This window comes from Anas acuta, chromosome 1, assembly GCF_963932015.1.
Source record: "Anas acuta chromosome 1, bAnaAcu1.1, whole genome shotgun sequence".
Taxonomy (NCBI): Eukaryota; Metazoa; Chordata; class Aves; order Anseriformes; family Anatidae; genus Anas; species Anas acuta.
Window position 1 is genome coordinate 30,738,036 of NC_088979.1, and position 22,596 is coordinate 30,760,631.

Here is a 22,596-nt window from a genome sequence, read left to right on the forward strand (position 1 = left end):
GAGCCTTGCCTCCCCTGCACACCTGCCTTGCCATTTGTCGGCGGCTTCGCTGGGAGGGGAGAATTTTCCCTCGCTCCCTTGCAGCATCCCTCCCCGCCGCTCTCACACACACCACACACACACCCGCACCCAGACAAACAGACAGACAGACAGACAGACAGACACACGGACACACCGCTCGCTCCCTTCCTTCCTTCCCCTGTGCATCGGCAGCGGCCGCCGCCTCCTCCCCGGCCCCCCGCTCCCCGCCGCCGCGGGGCGTCCTCCGCCCGCTGCAGCGCCGCCGGGGAGGGGAAGGGAGAGGAAAAAGGAAAGGAAAAAGGGAAAAAGGGGAGGGGAGGAAAGGAGAGGGGGCGGGCGGCGGCTCCCGCTGCTCCGCGGCCCCGCACCGGCAGCCGGTAGGTACGGGGAGGGCAGGGGGAGGGAGGGAAGGAGGGCGAGGGGAGCGGGGCGAGCCGCGCTGTCCCCCTCCTTGATCCCGGTCCCGATCCCGATCCCGGTCCCGGTCCCTGCTCCGCTTCCCGGGGGCCGTGCACAGTCCCCCCCCCCCCCGGCACCGGCTCTCCCCGGTGAGTCGGAAAGTTTGCTCTCCTGGGCGCCCGGCTTCGGCTCTTGTTTGGGGGCCGGCTGCTTTTGGGGTGTTCACCCTACCCATACCCCCCCCCCCCCCACTCCCCCGCTAGCGGGCCATTTATTTATATTTATATATTTATTTATTTACCCTTTTCTTGCTTGTTTATTTTTTTTTTGGAAATTGCAGTTGCCGCCGCCCCCCCACCGGGCTGGGCTGGGAACCCCCTTTTGTGCCCCCCCCCCAAAAAAAAAAAAAAAAGGGGAGCACCCTCCGAACCCCCCAGCTCTGTCCAGCAGGGACCGGGGACCCTACAAAACCCGTGTCCCCCCTGGCAAAGCCCTGCTGGTGGCTGCGGGGAGCCAGGCGCCCCCAGCTGCGGCAAGGCAGCCCCCCCTGCAGCTCCCGGAGCGGTGGCGGCTCCGGGGGTGGCTGTCCCGTCGCTCTCCTCCTCTGTCCCCCCCCCCCGGTGCCCGAGCGAGCGCTTGGGAGGAGGTGTCGGGGTGATGCTGCACGCCCCAGCATCCCGGGGTGGCGGTGGGGTTACCCTAGGAGCTTCCCAGCCGGGGAAAAGCCGTATCCTACCCGGGATTGGCTGCGGGTCGTGTCCATCTCCCGGTGCTTTGATCTAATCTTGCTGTTGTCTGGGCTGCGAAAGAAGCTGCCTTGCCTTTTCCTCTCGCTCTTTCATCCCCAGGGTGGTTTTGGAGAGGGCTGGTGGCCGTGAGGAAGGTTGGGGTCTGAGGGAATCCATCCCTGGGCAGGGGAGGCGAGAAGCCCGGGTGTATTTTCTGTCTTGCCTGTTGTTACTTTTCTCTTTTTATCGCTGGAAGTTCTGCTGTAGTGTGTCAAGAGCTTTGATGCCCTTTGCAACATGCCTCATTCATTATTATTATTATTTTTTTTTTCCCGGAATTTAAAACGGAATGATAAAATGCGTTGACATTAATAAATAAGTTGAAAGGACTTTGAAATAGCGCGTGTTGTGCGTGGTGCGAAATCGTAGATATGCATAAAAGAGTAATAACTACTCTGCAGGTTTTATTTGAAACCTCTTTCTGTAACGCATTGTACAGAAGTCTCTCCATCTCCCTCTCAGCTTTTTAAGAGTGAGTGTGTATTTTTTTTGGTGTTGAGGTCTCCGTGTGTGCTGTGGGGATGCTTCATAGAACTAAAGAAACGTGGGTGCCTAATAGTGCTTTAATCTCTCCCTTCACAAAGATGCCTTGCTGTAAAAAAGAGGTGAAATGTGCTTTTGTGGCTTTCAATTCTAGATCTCTTTTCCTGATGCTTTCATTTATTTATTTATTTGCATTACAGCCAAGGGGAGGGCGAGGGGGGGAATTGTCTTAGACCTCTCTCAGTCCAAATGTGCAAAACCGATTACATAAAGAAATTAAGGCACCAAAACAACCCTCAGCTGAAATCTGGAAAAAATGACTCCAGTGTGTTTGCTCGGCGGCACCAGGCGTTCTGCAGCATGTGGTATTTACAGAACTTGCAGCGTACAGTAGCTCTCCAGTAGTAAGGGAACGTTTTGTGTCCTCGGAGGCGAGAGAGTCTCCGACAAGTCCACAAAACTATAGGTACAGTAAGGGAGCGGTGATGCACGTGCCAGTGTGTATGTACATAAATAGCACCAGGCTACCAGAGCTCATTTTTCCAGGATACTTTGTCTTCTTTCCTCTGAATGTTAAGGCTTTTCTTTTTTTTTTTTTTTTTTTTTTTTTTTTTTTTACCATTCCTCTCATTTCATGCATGTGTTTTAATGTTAGTCTTAATCTCCATGCAATGTAAAATAATCCGGTGATAGCTTCAGAAGACGCTCACGCCAGGCAAACCAGGCAATAGATCATGAAATCAGACAATAGTATTTTGTTTCCTAGCAACCCCCTACTGTGAACAGAAAACAAAACGGTGGTGGATGCTTCCACATCATGAGAGCTGCGTGTCGAAACCCCAAAGTGGGCACAGAACTGCCAGCCGTGTAGTGAGATCCGCTCCTGTGCATTTCGGTTGCTTTGTTAGGGTTTTCCTTTTGTGAGAAAGGGACTTGCCAGGCTAAATGCAGTTAAATGGTTAAAATTTCACGCTGCTTTCTTTGCTGTGTTAGAATGAGGAGGGCACAAAGTGAGTAGTATTTGTAGATTTTGTTGCCAATGAGAGTGATTTGAAATGCCCTTTTTTATTGCTGGAATATTTCTATATCTATACTGTCACCGACCCCAGAGAACCAGTTTAATGATCTGCTGTGTCCGGTATGCCGGATCTCATACTTTGTCTTCCTAATCATCTTTTAGCTTTGTGCTTTAAAACCACGTTTGTTAGAATGCATTAAAAAAAAAATAAAAAATAAACATCCCCCTTGCCACTCACAGGAATGGGAAATAAAATCCAAAGCGCTGCTTTGCCACTTTTATGTTCTTGGCACCCAGCTCACCCCTTCAAAAGAGCTAAAGATATCCCAGTGCAGCAGGACAGGGTCTGAAGCCATGATCTTTCTAAAAGCGCTTTTGATAATGCGGTAATTCCCTTAGTTAGTGTCTGAGCATTGAAATGGATTCTCGACCCTGGACCAGTCTCAGATGCACTTTGTGCACTGCCATCTATCCGAAAAAATCCATTAGTGCAGGCTGTGGATCTAACCCTGTATCTGTACTTACTGCCTATCGGGTTTCAGCTTTCCAGCAGGTGTTAGTGCTTAGAACCGCAGTGGGAAAAGGAGATGAGCAGTCACAGATGAGTAGTTGTACGCACAGCGGCACAGAGGAGTTTCTACACTTCTGCCTCTTTGCCTCCTGCCCTTCCTTTGTAGTAGAAAGTGGCCAAAAGTTGTTCAGAGTTTTACCTACGGGTCTTGGGTATCCAGCAGCATTTACAGCGGTTGTGCTGTAAATGAACATGGGTGGTTTTCCTATTGGTTGCACCACTGAATCTGTGAAAGCAAAGGTGTCATTTCCATCTTAGAAACCCTAAAATCACAAGATGTATTTGCTGTGGGGAAAACAGCAAATGTAATCCTTTAGTAATCATTAGTAAACAATGCTATTTGTGCTAGGGGTGGGAACTACATCTCTGAGTGGCTTTTGGGGTTTGTAGTGCTATTTAAGTGATACGACAGGTGTGATTATATATATTGTCTATAGGATTTTTAGGGCTCATCGTAACTACTGAGGGACAAAAGTGTTACAACAAATGCCGCTTCAGTAACAATGGTGGAAATGCAATGGTCAGGGGATATTAAAATTCTGATAAATATCAATGAGCAGCTACTTTCTTGTATACATTTGAAATTAAGCATTTTATTGCCATAGCATGTGTTGACAGTTTAGTTTAGAACACGTTAATTGAATTTTGGAAGGCTTTATGGTTGGAGAGGAAGTAGTAATTTTCCTTTTTTTTTCTTCATCATTTCTTTCTCAGATGGCACTGCTCCCAAAGCCAGACCCGTACAGTTAGGTGGTACGCCGAGCACACTTGGTATGGCTGCCTAACTCCATTCCATGTAGCCCCTACCTGTAGTTACCAGGCAGCAGAATGAGGGAAAGCAGAGAAAACAAAAAAGCTCAAATAAAGCAAAACAAAACAAAACAATTAAGAGAAAGGTCATGGAGTAGTCTGCATGTAAACAATGGAAGACATTTGGAAGTGATTTTAAACACTCTCAGTGAAATTCCTGTTATTCCAACTGCATTTGTTGTTTATCGACGTAAAATCATACATCTGCTGTCATGTGGGTTGGAGACCTGTAGAAGTAGTCAACCCATGACCAAAACCAAAGACTGCTATCTTCTTGCCACTTCTCCCCCCTAAATCTTTCTCAGAGCAATGAGTTAAATCCATTTTATTTAAATGTGTTTAGTTAGAAAAGAATTAAGAAATTGACAGCTTTGTTCTCACCATTTAACTATGCAGTGATGGCAGTGGCTAACGAGCTAGCAGGGAACATGCTGCTTATCTTACTGAGATGCACGTGCGGCAAGTCTTTTTTAAACATTTTCACAGGGCTTTTTAATTTTATTTTATCTTTTTCAGAGGGTGCTGCAGTAACGAGAATGTAGAGTTACTGTGTGTTTAAATCCTAGAGGCTTAATGATTGTCGTACTGTTGAATATTTGCTTAAGTATTTATTTCCCTTTCTTATTTTAAGAAAGGAACAAAAGCATGATGTCAGTTTTGGACTCTCGTGAAGCCTCATTTTTAAATCCTGTAACATGAAAGCATTGAGCTGTCAATTCTTGCCAAATATGGAAAATAAATCATCCATGTGATTACAGAAACTGAGGATTTTGTTCAGCAAAGCATTGACTTGCATGCCTAACTTTTTTTTTTTTTTTTTTTCTTTTTTAACATATGCTTAAGCTCATCTCTGCTTGCTGAGATCAATTGGATTTAAGCATGTGGTTAAAGTTAGGCATGTAATTAAATGCTTTGTTGAATAGGGGCCTCAAGCAAAACCTGTAACCTTTGAAACTAACAACATCTTTGCTTTGGAGTAAACTGAACTTAAGTAGAATTGTTACAGGATAGTAGAGCAAAGGGAACAAAGTTCATGAAAAGGCGGGCTCATAGGAGAGGAGGTCTCAAATTGGGAATTTACTGATGGATAATAGCAATGCTTGAAGTAATCTAGAATTAAGACCCAGCAGGAAGCAATACACAGGTTCGCAGTGTGACTTGATTACAGAACAGCACAGTTTGTAGTTGAGCTGACAACAAAAAGGTGCTATGCCAGTGAACAAAGAAGTGAGATTCCTCAAATGCGTTGAGCGCTGCCCTGAGGAGAAGGACCTGGAGGTGTTGGCACACGAGAAGCTCACCATGAGCCAGCAATGTGTGCTTGCAACCCAGAAACCACCCATATCCTGGGCTGCGTCTAAAGAAGCGTGGCCAGCAGGGTGAGGGAGGTGATTGTCCCCCTCTGCTCTGCTCTCGTGAGGCCCCACCTGGAGCGTTCAGCTCTGGGGCCCTCAGCACAAAGATGTGGGGCTGTTAGAATGGAGGAGGGCCATGAAGATGGTCAAGGGGCTGGAGCACGTCTCCTGTGCAGACAGGCTGAGGGAGTTGGGGTTGTACAGCCTGGAGAAGAGAAGGCTCTAGGGAGACCTTACAGTGGCCTTCCAGTGCCTACAGGAAAGCTGGGGAGGGACTCTTTGTCAGAGGATGGAGTGATAGGATGAGATGGAATGGTTTAATACTGCAAGAGGGGAGATTCAGATCAGAGGTTTGGAAGGGACCTTAAAGGTTAGAAGTTAGGAGGAAATTCTTCCCTCAGAGGCACTGGCACAGGCTGCCCAGAGAAGCTGTGGATGCCCCATCCCTGGAGGTGCTCAAGGCCAGGCTGGATGGGGCTTTGGGCAACCTGGGCTGGTGGGAGGTGCCCCTGCCCATGGCAGGAGGGTTAGAGTTAGATGATCTTTAAGGTCTCTTCCAACCCAAACCATTCTATGATTCATTTTTGTACACGTCCACCTCAAACACATCTGAAAACTGAATACCATATCAACAGGATGTTAAAGGCTATTTCAGCAGAGCTCAAAGAAGAGCAACAAAATGCTCAGATGTCCAAAGGAACTAGCTTGAGGGGAAACATTCAGAAATATATATATATTTAGCCTGGCACCAAATGTGAGTAGATTATTAAAATATATTGAGATTTCTGAAATGTATTACAGTCGAAGGAATCTATTTTTTTTCAGTGCATTATGTGGGAGAAGAGAATCATAGAATGGTTTGGTCACCTAATCCCACCCTGCTGATGTGGTCAGGGGTGTCATCCATTAGACAGGTTGCTGAATGCCCTGTACATCCCAACTTTGAAAACTTCCAGTGGTGGCTCATCCACAGCTTTTCTGGGCAACCTGTTCCACTGTCCTGTCATCCTCATCATGAAATAAAGGAAGAAAAAGCTTAAGATGAACTCTGGGCTTAATGACAGGAATATGTATTAGGGCTTATATTAGCCTAGGTGTAGTGAGAACCTCCCTTTCAAATGTTTAAAATAAGAGTTTTAGGCAAGTCCTTTCTGTAGGCAAGTCACTAAAAATGTACTGGAAGAAAAGATTCTGCATTTTAAAGGTCTAGGAGTACAAGATCTAACAGCTCTTTTTTGTGTCTGTGGCTTGCTCTAGTTTGAGCTGAAGGTTATAGGAGAAACTAGGTCAGATCCTGGGCCAGCCATCCTTGACTTGATTTTTCTCAAGCTGGAGTGTTTGTACCTTGGCAAAGCAATTTCCAGTGCCAAGACAGTTGGGTTTTATGGTTTTAAAAAAGCATCACTCAGAGCAGGGTCATCATATGGGCTCAGGTTGATCTGATGCTGGGATGATGGATATGCAAGGATTAGCTACAGTAGATTTTATAGTAAACAACTCTTTTTTTTTTCTCTCTTTTTTTTTTTTTTTTCTCCCTTTTGAAGACAGTGAGCATCTCAGTGTGGTATAGGGGGCACAGGGGTGACAGCTTCTGCAGTATTTTGCTTCTTCAAATAATGAAGCTCACTGCCATCAGGTATGAATGATGAAGCAGTAGAACTTGCTAATTATCCCTTTGTGTCCCTCCCTGCTTCTGTACCCATTATGATCTCTCACCAGTTGTCTGCTGCGATCTGGCTAGTGCAGTGCAAGTCCAGATGAGTACTGTCAGTGACTTGTTTTCTGGAAGAGGCCGTGAGAGGAGGACAGAAGCATGAATAATGTTTCTCAGGGTGTACTGCTTCAAATAGCTCCCTCGTCCACTCAGTCTGGGTGAAAACAGCCAGGCAAGATGCAGGTTCATGGTATACTGGGTGTTTTCTTGAGGAACCCTTGCCTGGAATGATGCTATTACAACAGTTTCTTGTAATTTATTTTACTCTGAAGCAAGTATTCAGGAGAAAAACAAACAAGAAAAAAAAAACAAAAACAAAAAAACAACAAACAAACATAGTGCAGTCTGGTATCATAGGGAAAAGTTTTCCAAAAGCCATACAAATTGCAGGGGAGGAGGTGGATTTCCCTCTGTCATGTGTTGTGGATACCTTGCAGCCAACTAATTAAACAAGGTCTATTTTAGTAATCATAAGGTAAAAACAGGTGATTTGGAATAACATTTCCATGCTGGACGATGATTAAAACAGCAATTTTGCATGAGTGCCAAACTCAAGTGAAAGCTGTTCTGTGGCAGAGCTGTTTGGTGAGACTGGCTTTTGGTTTAAATAAGTTTTGGTGCGAGAAAGCCACGTAATGAAGTTCTAGAAGCCAGGTTTAGGCTTCCTCTAGATTTCCTGTGTGCAGCATAATATGGGGGAAAAAAATTGGTCTGCAAACAATGCACTTCTGGTACACCCCAGGTAACTTTAAAAAGAAATCCTTTGATGTGTAAACCAGGTTCAGCCCTTGCTGGACCTTGTCTCTGGGGGCTGGTTGGTAGTGTTGTTGATGGAGGTCTGAGAAGAGGTTGAAACAAAATGGAAGAAGGGTTTTTAGCGCAGAGCCTAAGGATTGGGACTGAAGTTGTTGCCTATGCGTTGCTAGTATTAGAAGGGCAGTTTTTTTGATGGATGGATAATTTTTTTGATGGATGGATAAGGTAGACAAAATAACCCATACAACTGAGTGGGTAAAGCTAGGTAGTTGATGATAGTGAAATTAGGTAGGTTAGTTTACTTAGGATTACTCCTGTATGTTAAGTGCTTTAAGTGCTCTTTGTAAGTGTGTGCAAGCTCAGGCTTGTTGGATGGAATCCTTTCGGATGAAAGATGCTGTCAAAGTGCAAGGTTATTATTCTGTCTGTTGTCCTTGCACAGAGGAGCTAGGTCAACAACTGTCTTAATTACAATTTGTTTACGTTAATAGATCTTTATTTTTGGAAATAATTTAAATGAGACTTTAAAGGCTTTTTTTTTTTTTTTTTTTTTTTTTTTTCCTCTCCCTTCCCCCATAGGTATATTTAAGATAGTATTAATGTTTAGGATGTGACCATTGGTATGCTAGATCTCATCAACAGAACAGTTCCTCTGTGACCAGAGTGGATAACACAATTATTTTGGAATGACAGGTTGGCTTTATGTAGATTTTAAAGGAGTTTGTGCCCTATACACAGTGTAAAAAAGTTTCAGGACACAACAGGTGTGTCTGGGGTAGAATACAGTGATAGTTTAACACTGTTTTTTACAACTGTTTAGACTTATCCATACCTGTTAGCAAGCATTTTGACAGGGAGACAAAGAAATGAAATAGAAGTAGCTGATAAAGGCATGGGGTGCACTTAGGGAGGTGGAATGCAATAACTGGAGTGAGAGCACACTCTTAGAAGAGGTGCTGATACTTGTGCCCTTGTAAGAAGAGTCAAGAGGATTTTCAGTGATGACAAATAAGTTTGTTTCATCTGAAAGTAGCAGATTGCTTCCTAGTGTTTTGCTGGTCTGACATTCTGTGAAATTGTGTTATACCCTAATTTGGTGTCTCCTGTGCATATAGAGTAAGAGCTTGCTGTTGCTACCAAGTGAAACAAACAGTTCCCTCACATTCTGCAGTGGTAGAGGCTTAGAGTTTGGTGGCAAAGATCCATGGATTAATCTCTTCTGATGACTTGCGGTGGATGTTGGCATTACTTCAGCACCAGCTCAGAAGAAAGAGCATTTACTGCGTAAGTGATCCACTTAGTCACTTAGCTTATTGAGAATTTTCCATGGAGTTATGACCCTTGCTTAGCAGTGAAGTTTGATGAGATCACAGCTCAGGGTAGTATGGTAATAGATGCACCAAAAAAGTGTATGTTTATGGTCCTCTGCTGGCAGATAAGGATGGCAGGCACCTGGACGTGAACAAGCACTCTGTGTGGATTTACTGGCTGTAAAGGGGTGGTGCCTCATGCCTCCTCTGTGTGCAGGTATCTGGCTTCCACAGTTTTCAAGCAGAGTATAAACAGAGGTATTTCTGGCAGGCTGCTATGTATGAAAACTTAAAGGACTTGGAAAATAAGTTTGATTTCAAATCTTCATTATGTTGCCTTTCTGTCAGTTGGCCCAAAATGAGCATCTCTTAGGTCAATATCATTTTAACAAATGAAAGGGCCCTTGGTCAGTTTTTGGTTCAAGGTTACTCACATCTTAACGCTGAGAGAAAATGCTGTTTATGCTGATGGCTCTTCTTCTGCAGTGTAATCTCCAATTTTGTATGAAGCGGATAGCAATTACCATTTTATTTCACTGACAGCCTGTAAGAGAGCACATGTTTTCAGTTCCTAGAGGGAGCTGGGCTAAACTTGAGCTGATACACTCCAGGTGAAAGGCTCCGTGTACTGTTGCCAATCTACTTAGCTATCCAGCTGCTTGCCAATTCTGTTAAAAGGTTAATGCTATTATAGAAAACATGTGAAACCAGGTGCAGTATGTGTGTCATTAGTTGGGTTTTGCAGTTTTGTTTTCCATGTTGCATTTGTTAAACTTATGTATCATTTTGCAGAACATATGTAATGGGTAGTTAATATTGTTTTCTTTGCAAAATACAAGGCAGCTGCAATTTCTGTTTGAGAAGGAAACTATTAACATTATTTTATTCTTTTTTTTTAAGTGAAAGGTTGAAATTTGGAATTTCTTTTTATGTTTCTTGGGAAATACTAAGAGAGATTATGTAACTACATAAAGTCTCTGGGGATAGGGAAAGAGAAGCCTCACTGATAATGAGAACGGAGTAGCTGCTTAATGTAATCCACTCTCCATGGATAGTGGTGAGAAGGAAGCCAATGGAGTACTGCACAGTCAGAGTGGGTTTCATTAATTAGAATCTGGAAGTAGGCAGCACATCTGACAGTGCAGCTGTTTATAAGATTGCCAGTCTCTCATCTAGGTTTACCTTTTCCATCATAACGAAGTCGATTCTCTTTGGTGCTATATTCTACAAGGAAAATAGAATTGATAAAAGTAATATATATATATATATATATGTTATTTTTTTTTTCAGGCTTGTATTGTCCAAGAATATAGGGAGCAGTATGAAGTGGTCAAACAACACTATAATCAAACAATTCTTCTATATCTAAGGTATAAGAGCCGTGAGAGTAGCTAGATGGAAAAGACTAGTGGCCATCTTGAAATCATGCAGAAAATCTATTTCTTTTGGTTCTTCAATGTCAAATGGGCTTCCAGATGGAACTGAAAATTGAATCAAAAGCAGAACATTGAGTTTGATAATCCTGGAGATGAGATGCTCTGACACCCCTGTCGTCACTGAAATATAGCTGTGATGAGCACTGAAGTCACTGCTCTGGCTGTTTCAGTGGCTCTTCAACGTCACTTTGTTCTAGAGGAATCAGTTTGTCTTTGTTACCAGGGAGGACAAAGAGCAATAGCCACTCATGTCTTAAACACTAGGAAAATGAAGACTTAAAACTTGATGAGAAACTTTCTTTTGTGGTAACATTGCTGTCAGCGTAACACAAAATGAGCAATATAGGGTGAGATATAAGCCTCTGAGTATTGCCCGTTCAAAGAGATTTAAATTCACTCGTTCACCGTTCAATGGATAAAGGAAAAAGGAAACGCAGAACTGAAAACCAAAGCCTAAAATAAACAGCACTTACATTAATGCAAGATGGTTCACTGCATATGAGAAATGTTCAGAGAGTAGCTATAAGCATCCATGCAAGGAAAGATGCAGGCCTTTGTAGCGCTATCAGTCATGTCTCTAAGGGATCCCGTGGAATGACTGTATGACAAGGTGTTCTCTAAGTGCCTGAGGAGCAAGCATAGCAGCCGCAGAAACAAAATGAAACGAGAACTTCAGAAGTAGGTTTGTCCTAATGCTGAGTTCATTCTCGGTGAGAAAGAACAGTCACCAGAACTAAGAGTTGGCTGGAGAAATGGGTATTTATGCTCTCTTTCTTCAGTTTCTCTTGGTTGTTCTCTGAGGAGAAAGATCTCGTCTTTATTTTTGCCTCCACTCTGTGGTCCTCAATAATGCACGTGTATTTAGAATGAAATTGAATATGTTTTTTGTATAAACTTTACAGAGCAAGATAATCTGTAAGGAACCCATGATTTTAGGAGCGCAACTAATGATGGTTTCAGAAGGATTTTGACCAACTGCAGCCTGATGACACTTCAGTTCAAGTGGAAATTTTCTTCCTTCAGCTTGCAAATAAATAACAGTCAATATTTGAGGGATAAAAAAAAAAATCAGTCCTCATCAGCTGTAGAAACTAGTTGATGAGATTAATGCTTTGAACAACGATGGAGACCAGGATGAAGTCTGACATACAAGAGGGGGAAAAAAGTCTGTTTACAAACCCCACAATAAGTAGACTAAGAGTAATAGGCTGACTATGTTGCAAGAAAGAATGAGTTTATGAAAAATGTTCTAGTGGTAGGATGCCGAGGGGTACTGGAGTAGATTGTGTGAACATTGTGGGGCCTGTATCTGTTGAAGTCTCTTAAGTGTGTTTTAGATGTAACTGTGTTATCTTTGAAGGAGATAACTGACCCTGTCATGTAGCTGTTTCCAGCTCTATTTGTCTGTGATTCTTGCCAAGCCCTAGAGTGAGTGGGATAAAAGGAAATGGGACAGTCAGAAGAGGTGTGGTTTACAGCTTAAACTGTAATCCAGATGGTCAGTCTGTTATCCCTCTTTGTGTCAGAATAATAGATAATGTAGCAGGCATGTTATAGGAGATGCTGGAGGTTTAACATGGATATATTTCAGATCTGAAAGCGCTTTCTTTCCTGCCAAGCCCAATGCTGAACATTTTGCCATCCTGCATTCTTAGGCTTGAAACATTATGCTAAGTTCACTTTTTCATGATCCCTTGCTAACACAACTTGAGGTTCAGCCCTGGCTGGTATGGAAGTATCAGGAAGCTTAGGCAGAGAGAAAACTAACCTGTCTTCAAAAGGCTTATGTAGACATATCCCAGATTGCTAAAGCACAACTAAAAATAGACCGAGAGAGTGTTAGGCCAGACTATTTAGAGACTAGTGACTCAGTTACTACATTTTGGTGTATTTTCAGCATTGCACGGTCTCAGTTTTGGACCAATGTGAAGGAATAATCTTGTTACAAAATGAATTGAGTAATGTGTGGCTTGTGTTTTACCTAGTAAAATCTTTATGGACTTCTTGGAGTATTTCCAACAGCTGTCTTTAGTTGGAGGAAGAAAGTTGCCTGAGTTCTGGGAAATGTGTGGGGAAAAGGCTGAGTAATGGAACCCAGTTTCAGCCTTTCTTCCGACTTCCACTCCATACTTAAAAGCAAAAGTAGCATACAGACCAATAAAAATAATAGAAGATGGTAGGACTACCAGAATAAGTAGATTATTTTTTTTTTTCCAGAGAATTTTGAACTCTCCTAGGAAGTAAATGGTTTCCTGTGCATTATGTGTTGATGGAAATTACATCCTTTTTATGTGAGTAATAAGTCAAATGTTCTGTTAAGATTGATGGGGGCCAGATTCAGATCTCTGGGGATTTAAATCTCAAGTAATTCAAACTGGAGATATTCATGATTTACACTACAATAACAGATTACAATCTGGTTCTTATTCCTCAGGATTTTAATATGGTTATAAAAGGGCTATTCATCTTCATTTTCTAAATGTCTAGCAAGTTACCTAATTAATCCAATATTGTCTTAATTCTGGAGGAGGTTGTTTAACTTGAATTTTGTTGTCAAATACCATACAGTCAAGCTCATGTGGTGGTAACATTAACTAATGATAGAGTTATCCACATATACCGTTCTATCATTATCTTGAATTACAGTGTAACTCCAGTTGTTTTCAGTAGAGAAAAAACACATTGCTGAACGGAAGAAAGCATGCTACTCTGCAGTCGCTATGCAATTAACTCATATAACCTCTGTGCTCGTCATGCTTTGTGTAAGATCCAGGGTGACCAGCTGTAGGTCAGTTGTATGAGAACAAAGACCCTGGGGCTTAGAAACAGTTTATTAGGATAATACCGTGGTGTGAAGATCAACTGTCACAGTAGCTGCTAATGACAGTGTGTCTCTATTTACTGTACACGGGCAGTAAATAAGAGTTGCTAGAATTGGGATGTTTTGAATTCTGAAGGACGGGAAAGCATAACCAGATAAGTGGTGGTGGTGTTAGCTTGGAGCCAACCCTACCTAGTTTTCTGAGGGTTCTTCTTCAGCGGCGATTGCTCTGTGCATTTTCTGATAGAAAACTGAGTACCTACCCTTCAAACCTTGGGACATTAGCTATTTTTACCCCTCTGTTCAGCCACTTATTTTCAGAAAAATGAAGGGACTCTGCCCTCTTTCAGTTTTCGTTGATGTCTACCAATGACACCCAAAGTTACTGAGGAAAGGAGAAATAGATTAAGATGCGGGGAAAGATAAAGCCATCCTTTAAGCTTTGTTCTCAGGAAGTAGGGCTAAAAAGATCTTTTTCCTAGGCATTTCTCTTTTGAAATAGAAAAAAATAGAAGAGTTGAACTGAATTCTTTCATCCATGTCAAGGAGTACAAAGTATGTTGTCACTTGCTGGTGTCTCTGTGTATTTGTCATTGGGAAGCCCACAGCTATGTGCTTTCCAAATGGTCTATGAAAAATGTGCATATAATCTGTTTAAAACAAAATATATTTCTTGCTTTTAACCATCAAAGCAAAATACAGCTGCTATGTTTTCTAGACCACTTGTTGCCCTTTGATTACACAATAATGGCAAGTCTGGTGTATTACTACTGGCCATAGCAAAAGAAGTAAGCTCTTCCTCACAGTGACTCTAACTGTTTTCTAGGATTTTTTTTTCTCCCCCAAAAACGTAGATAATGCATAAGTAAGATAGAAAGAGTGTCCTATTTCAGCTTTACAAGAACATCACTTTTTTTTTTTCTTTCTCAAAAGCACAAAGAAAACTTCATGCTTAAGATTCAGTTTTGCAAACCCTTCCCCCTTCTTCAAACATTCATATGGAAATACACCATTAACTGTGAAATTCCCTAGCAACCTTAACAGCCTAGAAGAAGGGATCCAAAACCCAGCAATAGTCAATTCTCAAGAGAATTTGTACTATGTATTGTTAATATTCATTATATTATAATAAGTGATTTGAGAAATTCTTTTCAGGGTCTCTCCTTTCTTTTTCTACACTGCAATGGTTGTTCTGCTGGAAAAGCACAAAATTCACTGCTGAAAAGTGGGACCCAAAGCCCAAGCTTCTTTCTCATTAAATCTCTTGAAAATCTTCAGAAACATCGCTTAAAATTTTTCATTTGCTAATTGCCTTAACAGCCTTTAATTTTTTCCTGATAAATTAGTCATTGACAGCTGATAGAATTCTTACTTTGTAACATAAATGGTTTGATAACTTTGCTTAATGAGGGAATTCGTAATTTCAGATACAAACTCATAATTTTAGATACATGGTGGCAGTAGTATGTGCTGCTATGTATAGAAAGTATTATGACAGTTTTTGCACCTCTTAATCCTCTTACTTAGCAAAAACTAGTCATCCTAAAAAATCCAGAGCTGATGTTGTGTTATGCAGTGTCTCAGGTGTTAAAGCATTGAAAATCATCCAGGCATTGCTTCAGCTCAACCTTACTCCCAAGGGGACAAGAGAAGTTCTGGCCAAAAGTCCTGCTGCTTGACAGAGACAGGACTGCTCCTGGGGCTGTCAGCACTGAAGGGAGCTTCATTAGCTACTGAAATGGTTTGCACTTGCTTTTCTTCCAGCTCTGGCTTCCAGTATAAATTTATTTTATTTATTTATTTATTTATTTATTTATTTATTTTGGGGGGGAAGGAAGAAGGAATTTAGAGCTGCAGTGTGGTTTCTTTGATTATTTTTTTTTTTCTTTAAGCTGCCCCTTCCATGTCTTCCATGTCTTCCTATCCCTTGCCTTCTCTCCTTTTATGTTTAACCCTTCTTTTTCCTCTTTTTCTGTGTTCCATGTATTTTATTTATTTATTTATTTACTGTGGCCTTCATTTCTTTTATATTTCAAACTTGCTATTTTCTTTTCAGACTACCATCCATTTATTACTTCCCTATTATTTGCTCCCTTCACCCTAATTTTTCCCCACTTTCCTGTTTTACAAGGCAAAAAGATCCTAATCATTTTTTATTTTTTATTTTTTTTTCCTACAGGGATAAGATTATAGATCTTATTATTATCAATTTTCACTCCAACTTTTTTTTTTCTTTTCTTTTTTTTAGTATTCAATGTATGCACTTAATTTCTTGTTAGTCTGAGGCTTAGAAACTTGAGCCTTTCCTTCAGGCTTAGAAGTTGTACTGTCTTGTTACCTGAGTTCCTTGCTCTCAAAAACTTTTTTTTTTAGTACTAATCTCTGTTTTACTCCTTTCATTATATGAGATCAGTAGTATAACAGGCTGCCTGAATCTATTATAATAATTTTGTACAGTTATCAGAATTTTCATGCATTTGCTCAAAGAAAGGTGCTTGTTTTTATGCAGGGATCCTTTCTTTGAGGCAGTTGTTCCAAAGAAAGAAATATTTGTACCGTACGGTATCTTTATGTAGCTTATATGTGGGTCAGTCACGTTGAGAAATGCAGTTATGTCATTAAGATCCATAATCTTAAATGTTCAAAAAACATTCTTGCATGTCTTTAGATTCAAAATTTGAGTGTGAAATAGGTAGTACTATTGGCAAGCTAAATGAGTGGTGAGTCAAAGTAATTAAGGGAAAGTAAATAATCTCTAAGGTTCTCATTCCCCATGAAACTAATTTCGTATCTTAGACTTCATGTATTTAAAAATAGTTCCCTGCTAATTCAAGATGCTTGTGTACTATGTGTGTGAAGAGCACTTCAGTTCTATTGAAAGGATGGCAGATTAGGGAGTTATTTTCAATGGGCTATTTTATTATTTTTTATTTTTTTAAGAGACCTTTATTTTGGCAAAGCAAGTGAACAAATCTTGCTGTAACAACAGCTTGATGTGCATGCAAGACAGCAGGTGATCAGCCAATAATCTTCTGATCATTTATGACTGGAAAACCTTTGCTTTTGTCTTTAATGGCATACAGACAGCAGTACTTTCTCTTCAAAGGTGGTTTTTTTCCCCAGTCTAGCAAGCCATTCACTGTTTGGCCATATATGCTTTCCTGTTTTACCTCTAAGAAATCTCAGTGACTCTACTGTTTGGAATACAGCTTATTATTATGATTTTCTTAAGCTAATAAAACAGATCTTGTAAGATGGATGAAATGTGCTAGAGAAGCTAAACTGCTCTGGAGCTGCTGTCTGCCCCGAATACGACTAGCACGGGTCTGATGGGAGCCTGACAAGATTGCACTGTCAACTCCATCAGTATCTCGAGTAGTTATCTGAAGAGGGCTAATATATGTTCATGACATGTCTCCAGGTTTACATGCTGAAGAAAATAAATCTCACATTTCTTTATTTCTATGTACATCCTGCCCTTTAACACTTGAGGCTTTTTGCTGCCCTGAAAGGATTATGGCTATATTGCATTTGCAGATTTCTTTCTCTTAGTCAGGTAATGAAATGAGGCAGTAGGGCTGAAACACCAAAGGGACTTAGTTTCATATGCACAGTGTGCATGAAGCATGGTGCTGTGCTGAAATTTGTTGAGGGACTGGTCAGACTCTGAACATGCAACACAGGTGTGCTAATTATGAGCTAGCACAGTGTGTGCCATCAGTGCAGCCCCTTGGGCTCTGAATTGCCTGCTCCAGGTGTCTGAATCTCTCCACTGAGTGTACAGCAACTCTACAATTGCAAGTTTAAGTCTCAGCAAAGTTAGACGTGGAAAGTAGACAGCCTGGATGTATCCCCTGTGCATCAGTTGAGGATACCATGTGATGCTCATTAAATAGGGATACTGTTTGATAGTGAGTTTAGAGAAGCTGAAGATGGGGCTTTTTTTTTTTCCCCGGATCTATGGCCTTTCAAGACAAGCTGGGAAAGCTCCTTCTGATGCAAGTTAAGGCTTTCTGGTTTATTAATTCATAAACCTGACCCTCATGCTAGTTTAGGAGGATTGAAAATTAGTGCTCATGTCCTGCTGTCATCCTCGTGCTCTCTGAAATCAATGAGGAGTTCTCTGCAGATAAGTACAATGCTTTGCCAGAACCCTACAGACCGGGTAAAAGAAACCAACCACAACTAAACAACAACAACAACAACAACAAATCAGTTAGAGCAGTGTAAGCCTGTTCAATGTTAAAGGGAATTTTGTAACCTGCTATCTGCAGCAGAAAAGCTGCTTTTTATTAATCGATCAAATAAAATGTTGAAAATAATTTGAAAAATGACTTGAGGGAGGGAAAACCAGAATTAGGGAATATTAGTAGGAGGCTTATACTGTTTGTGAAATCAGACTAGTTTTAAAGCTTTCATACGCTGTATATAGTGTATGGAAAAATAACGTTCCTTTTTTATCCAGAGAGAAGCTGTGATTTTTATCTCAGTAATTGAAAATAATCTCTGAAGTTGCTTCTTAACTAAACTTGCATGAACTCCTTTTAAATCAGTTGTTATCTTTCAGTGAATTTCTCAATAAATGTTGCTGCCTGTACTTGGATGGCATGATCGTATATAGCAAATAAGGCTGAGCACATTCTATTCATGACTCAAAATGAAGAGCATTTCTAGCTTAACTATGGTGGCATTTGTCAGTGGTGCTGTCATTAAAGATGGTGGTTTGTATTTGTTATAAATTGTATGTACTTGAATGGCTTAATTCTTGCCATACAGAAGTCTGACTAGCTATCTACTCAGGATTTCTTTCCCCTTTATTACCTTTTTTAAGTTAAAAAAAAAAAAAGCACAACACTTCTGAGTTCTGTATTTCTTTGTTGATATCTGTTTGTCTATCAGCCTTTTTCTAAGATAAAGGCTGTGCTTTTCCTTCATTTCCAAACTTTTTGTTGTGCAACTTGTGATTACTCTTCAGTGACTTGCATCATTCCCAGCACTTCGGGTTCCTTAAATAAAGCCATGCCTGTGAAAAGGGGGAAAGGAAACACAAAGACATATGGAATTATCTACATTGAGCAATCTGTGTGCAATGCTGTTTGTGAGCAAAGACGAATTTCAGCTGTCTCAGTAAGTGCAACTGGGCAAAATTATTTTATGGACTTCTCACTTACCAGGGTTGTTGCCAGTTGAACTCAGTTTCATGAACACTGAGCAATCCCTACAGATGTAACTTATTGGTGATATCTGTCATACGTGTGTCAACACAGACACAAACTTTTCTTTCATTTCCTACTGCATAATGATGAGAGCTAAGTCCAGGTGTACTTATTCCAAATTTTTAGAAGAAACGAAGAAAAACAAATGGATACAAACTGGACTGTGCTGTTGAAAATGCTACTAATCAGTTCTCTCGAAAAAAAATGTACAGTGAGTATTTTTATGGAAATACTGATAGAAATGGATTTTTTTTAAGCCTCTCCTATGAAGAATTCTCTTTCTCGCTCTCTCTTTTATATTTATTTATTTATTTATTGGCAAAAGGCCTCATTTGATGTCTTTTGAACATAATGAGAGTTTTCCAAGTGACCTTCCAACGTCTGTTTTAAGGCTGCAGAGGCCTACGAAGTGGTAATGCTGAGAGATGTAATTAGCCCTATAAATCTCAGTGGGTCATTAATTCTAAATTCCAATAATGGAAAGACCAGGATGCATGTAACTGAAACAGAGTGACAAGCATAGTAGGAATATTTATGCAAGCATTGTCTTGTTTTGGTTTGCGTGGTAATAGAAATTATTTGTAGTTTTGGCTTGGAAACTTGCTTTCTACCTTAACATCAATTCACATGCATCAATGGTGTGTTTCTAGAAGGTTATACATACATTTTTTTTTGAGGTGGCTGTGTTTTTATTTTATTTTATTTTATTTTATTTTATTTTATTTTATTTTATTTTATTTTAATTTTATTTTATTTTATTATTATTATTTTTTAATCAGGAGGTAATGTAACATGACTTGGAAAATCTCTCTAATACAAATATAAAAGCTTCATCTTCCATCAGTTATCTGCATTAAAACATATTTCAGAACATCATTGTACCCAACACTGTTGCACTTAATAAAGACGGCAAACGTGTAAATTTTTGTTTGGTCTGGGCAGACTGGATCCTGAAGTGTGCTGGGTTTGTAGCTCTCACACAGGTACACCCCAAATGGGGATGCGTGCTTTGGGGAATGCTATGAAACTACCACCTCTACATGTACTCGGTGAGGATTGCTGTCTAGTGTAAGCCTTGCCATTACTTGCTGTGAATAGAAAGGCTTTTCAGTGCATTCTCTTGAGAGAAGAAATAAAAATATTACTTGACTTTGGCTTAGTGTGAACTTGAGTCTTGTTTCCCTCAGTCAGAAATTATTGTATATATATATATATATATATTTTATTTCATGTTTTGAGGTGGAAGTGGTTGTCGCTATCTATGTGCATAAGAAAGAAGTCAAAAATGACCCCATGGAATGGCATAGCTTTTACCGTATGTTATTTGGTTGCCTGTTGTATGTCTGGTCTATCCTTTTGCACTTTCTCATGGTATGAATTTTACCCATCTTTGCTTCAGTCCCCTGCTAGGGATTGTTCAGACAAATGATCTTTGCACTGTAACCCCAAGGCCAAAACTATGAATGTATTGCACCGTAGACAGAACACTGGGAGGAAATAGTTAAGATCTCAAGGGGGGAAGAAACACAAAACCACACAAAATCAGACTTAAAAATGAAACAGGCCATTTATGTGGGAAATCTTGAGTATTGGTATTCTCATGTAATCTGAAGTAGAAAGGGAAATGTTTGGTATCCCATAGTATTGTGCTGTAACAACACATTCAGCTTTCTGAAACATGTATTTGTCATCATATCTGCCTCCACTTGTAACTGAAAAGATAGATTTTAAAAGCTTATTGCTTGGTCTCTGCCCTTTCTTTGCAAAAGTGCATACCGCCTTACTAATTCCAAGAGAATTGTTAGGGACTATCCCGGTTAATGTTTGTTGGGCACTTAGCAGCAACGGGGGCTCAGGTGGAAGGAAGAGAAAAGGCAGATTTTGTGTGTGTGTTTTCCTCCATTCCTTAGGCAAAGAATTCAATTTCAGTGTAATCTGTAATTCTCCAGCAAAGCAATGACTTTGACTGCAACAGTATCTGAGGTTTTTTATTTTATTTATTTATTTATTTATTTTGACCAGTGGATGCCATCAGCCTTCTACTGTATGTGAACTAGTTGTGTTTTTTTCTTTTTCTAATCTAACTGTAATCTTGTATTGGGGTCTATAACAAACATTAGTGTTAATGAACAAAATAATAAGTGTTTTACACAAATTGCATAAGTTACAGCATGGCCCAAGGGTGGTATAAAGGGATCTGAAGTAGGTTAACTGACCAGTTGTGAATTTATGCTGTAGGGAGCTGTATATGTGCTTTGGTTACCTTCTGGAAGAAGAAAAATATGTCAGGACCTGGGCCCAAGAGAAGAAAAGTATCAGGATCTTCTCTGTATTAAGTGAACCATCATACCATTCCTTGCAAAGAGTGATCAAATTCAGAATAACAGGGGACAACTCCGGTGTGATTGCAAAACAGATTGATCTTTGAGGAGCTCAAAGGAACTCCCAGCTGCTCTGAGAGTTCCACCAAATATTTCTGAATAAAAGGTCTTAAGACATTTGCTCTATGTATCTAACTGGAACAGATTTGTAGTTTGTAGGTAGTACTTAATTTCACATGGTGCCATTTTTTTGTTTGTTTTTGTTTTTGTTTTGTGCAAGTTTGGCTGCTGTCTCAGAATCTAGAATAAATAGGATTTTCCCTGAAAAGAAGCTTGTTTGGGGATAGCGAAGCTGTCTTTGTTTAGCTTTGTTTTTCTGCAACAGGATATGCCACAGAACTCTTTTATTTTTTTTAATCTTTGAAAGGTATGGTAGCATGGGAGTTACTGTTGGAAAATATTCTTTATTTTTCTACATTTGAGCTTCCATTTCAGGAAGAACATGATCAGGACAAGAACATTTGCAGTATCACCACACTCCCTTGGGTTGTCGTTACAGTGACAGGAAGGAGATGTATAGTGAAACTTCACTTCAACATGCCGTATGTAGTATTATTCCCTTAAATGATATGAATTGGGGAATTATCCCAGTGGATATCTGTTATGATCCTTTTCTCTGGAAAGGTCGTTCTTAATTGCTGTTTATCGTTTTGGTGAGGATTTGTTCAAATATATCATGAGTATTCATTTTCCTCAGCCTTGTGTCTAGGGGGCTTGGGCTTAAAAGTAACGACAAAAAGAGTGCACAGTAGAAAAGAACTGTTTGCACCATGACAATTTTCAGTATTTCAAGCAAAGGAGGGAAAGAAGTCAATTTTCATATTCTTTTTCCCAACTTCAGTTCTTTAATTCATGCTTCAAAATCTCTATTTCCTCCCTTCTATTTGCCCTGTGGAGGTTATGGACAAGAGGAACTTCCACTTAGTGAAAGCTGAGGAAATCTTGATATCATCCATAAGAACTTTGCAGTCCAAATGCTTCCCTCTGTTCTTTTGTTCTGTTTAAAATTTTTGTTGTCAGTTTGTTTGAGTGTTTTGACTGAATCTTCAATGTTCTTTACATCAAAAACGATGGTGTTCCTTTCTGCAAGCTCTTAGAAAAAACATTGGAGGGGACTAAAAAAATATGTTGATGGTATTTTAACACTGCTGCGATGTTGTCATAAGAGTATCATTCTGACTAGGTTTTGATTTCCAATCTCATTTGGTTTCCTGTACAAAGTGTTATGGCATATACATATCACAGACGATTATTGCACCTCAATGCAGGGAAATTTCATTTCAGAAAGAAGGGTTGCTCTTGCTGTGACATCTGATAGGAATTTTAGGCCAATTTAAAGTAAGGCGTAAGAAATTCCCTCATAAAGAACAACATACTTGGCTTAATTTTATGTCACAATACTTCAGTGTAATGACATGGGGATTGTATGGAAAATTGAAATTGGCACTAGGTCTCCTTATCTGGGGAGGTTAAGTAAGAACTGAAAGGAAGACATGCCCTGGTTGTATTCAATTTCC

At 40.3% G+C, this 22,596-nt stretch overlaps 1 protein-coding gene across 7 annotated transcripts in view; it reads left to right on the plus strand.

Moving 5' to 3' along the window:
• Positions 1-22,596, plus strand: part of ENOX1 (ecto-NOX disulfide-thiol exchanger 1) — a 360,411-nt gene continuing 337,815 nt past the window's right edge. For 3 of the 7 annotated variants that reach the window (XM_068675261.1, XM_068675252.1, XM_068675303.1), the window contains exon 1: positions 3-398. The gene's annotated coding sequence lies outside the window, so the exon portion shown is untranslated. Of the gene's footprint in view, positions 399-9,087; positions 9,200-12,878; positions 12,953-22,596 lie in introns of those variants that run through there. The other 4 variants (XM_068675281.1, XM_068675336.1, XM_068675334.1 and 1 more) reach the window with 4 other exon arrangements.